Source organism: Tupaia chinensis, unplaced genomic scaffold, assembly GCF_000334495.1.
Source record: "Tupaia chinensis unplaced genomic scaffold, TupChi_1.0 Scaffold000381_1, whole genome shotgun sequence".
Taxonomy (NCBI): Eukaryota; Metazoa; Chordata; class Mammalia; order Scandentia; family Tupaiidae; genus Tupaia; species Tupaia belangeri.
Genome location: NW_006159883.1, coordinates 419,300 through 421,548, shown reverse-complemented (window position 1 = coordinate 421,548; position 2,249 = coordinate 419,300). Strand labels below are relative to the sequence as shown.

Here is a 2,249-nt window from a genome sequence, read left to right as displayed (position 1 = left end):
GGCATACGCATGCCAGGCATATTCAGGAAGGTCTCTGGGCTTGAATCAGGGATCTTCCCACGTGGGATTGCCTTGCAGTACCATATTCACTGCTGCCCCACTGTCTGGCCCCGCCCCTTGTGACTTTATGTGGGTATGTCGGTTTAGTGTTCATGTTGTCTCCAGCTCAGTGACAGGAAGTGGGCATAGGGAATGGCCAAGGAATCCCGCAGTAGCTTTGCAGTCCCAGAGATTTGCTTGCCCCAGACCTACACATTCTTTGCCTTTCTGTCTATTGCCTATTCCCAATGACAGCTGAGCTAATCCACAGAAACTGCTCATCACAGTATCTGGCACTGAACTGTTCAGTAAGTATTAGCTATGGCAACTTATTCACGTTTTTTTCCTAAGAACTGTAGCTTAGTGAGGATCAGGTCAAATGCATGGATTATTAAAGGGTAATAATCAATCAATTTTAACTAAAAACTCATAGTTCCCTCTCAAACATCTGCTACAATAATCAACTTTATAGCATTGGTAAGTAACACATGGATTGCCAGGCTCAAATATGTCAACAATCCACTGCTAAAAGATCATTATCAGGGTCAACCCCATACCACTATGGTTAAGGGAGCTGGATCTCCCATGGTCGACTGCAGTTCAAATCCCAATCCTGGAAGCTTGAAAAACGCTCTCAGTGCTTGTCTGTGTATGTTCAGAATCCTGCTGGGATGGAGAAAAAGAGGAAAAAGGACTGTGGTATAATCACGCAGCATGGGGGGGGGGGAGGCGTGTTATTTTCTCCCCTCTCCTGTTTTCTCACTCTCCAATAAGCACATGTGCCCTCTGGCAATTAATGTAAAAGGATAACTTTCAAAAAAGGTAAAATATTTTCATATAGATATAAAAAGTAAACATGTTAAAAACTTTAGCTCATTGAGAAAACTGGGAAATGCTACACCCAGTTCAAGAGGAAAAGTAAAAAAAGCACAAATTTATGTGGAATATAGACATATCAGAACAAATGTGCAGGAGCGCACAGGTCCCCGGTGCCTCAGGAGTGGTAGCCTACAGCTGGTCAAGATCTGCAGGTCAACAGAACCACCAAGCTGATGAGCGGGTGAAGAGCCGCCAGTAGTTCCTGGGACAGGCGGGGCAGAGGGGCCATGGGTGAGTCTGGAATCTTCCCACGGTTTAAACACATGATCCGGCCGCCACCATATCCCCTAGCCTTCTGCTCCCACGTTGTCCAGGTGGGCCTGAGCACCCACTGCCAGCACACTAAGCCCAGAGCACTCACAGCCCTCATCCGCAATGATTCACAAGTCACACCAGCCACTACCACATCCCCAAGATGTCGGAAACACCCTTGAGACACTTGTGATACATCCGATCATCAAGGCTTTCCTGTGTGGCTTCATCAGTGGGACCTGCTTTACCCACCTTTCCCAGCCTGAGTCTTGTTAAAACAGACCTGCAGACTCTCAACTCTCAGACCACGGGTCTAGATGTGTTGGGATATTGGCTGTATTCCTGAAGGTGGTTCCAATAGAATCTTTTGGGCCTTTGGAAAGGGATGTCCCTTTCCATCGTGAGATGTGTTCCTGACATAGGAATCTACTTTGGCACTCTCCTCTTTGAAGAAGTATTTTTCATGAGGCCGTCTTCCCACAACCCTGAAGTCAGTCATACTGGGGGTGGGCCCTTGCTCTGCTGCAGGGGTCGCCTATCACTGTGATCAAGACACTCTAGAAGAGGGTGATACAGCTATGAGAGCATGTATGCAGCCCTGAGAAGCATCTTTCCCCGTGAAGGGCACCGGGGCCTCGTTTGCAGCCTGACAGTGATTTGTGTTCATAATGGGCCCTTTTCAGGAATCTCTCTGATGTTTTACAACTAGATCCAAACATTGTGACCAGTTGGATACAGCCCATATTCCACTTTTAAATTTCAGGTGTGAGATATTTGCTGGTATTCTGGCCTCATCAGTAACCCAGCCTGCAGATGTTAGCAAAACTCATATCCATCTCTACCCATGAAATTTCAGTGTCTTAGCTAAGCAGTGACACTCATTTTCAAAGATTATGAACTGCATGGCTTCTTCCAGTGCAGTGTCCCCAGGCTCTCCACAGAACTTGGATGACAGTGATGACATGGACAATCTGTGAAGAGATGATGACCACGATGGGCCCAAAATCCTAACCAACAGAGACCTGGGAAGGGGTGGAGTCTATTGTCCCACTTGGTTCTTCCAAGAGCCACTTCATCTT

The 2,249-nt window shown here is 47.0% G+C and overlaps 1 pseudogene; it reads left to right on the top strand.

The window, feature by feature from the left end:
- The first annotated feature begins 1,293 nt into the window (after positions 1–1,293).
- Positions 1,294–1,879, top strand: LOC102492851 (mitochondrial glycine transporter pseudogene; annotated as a pseudogene).
- Positions 1,880–2,249: the final 370 nt, after the last annotated feature.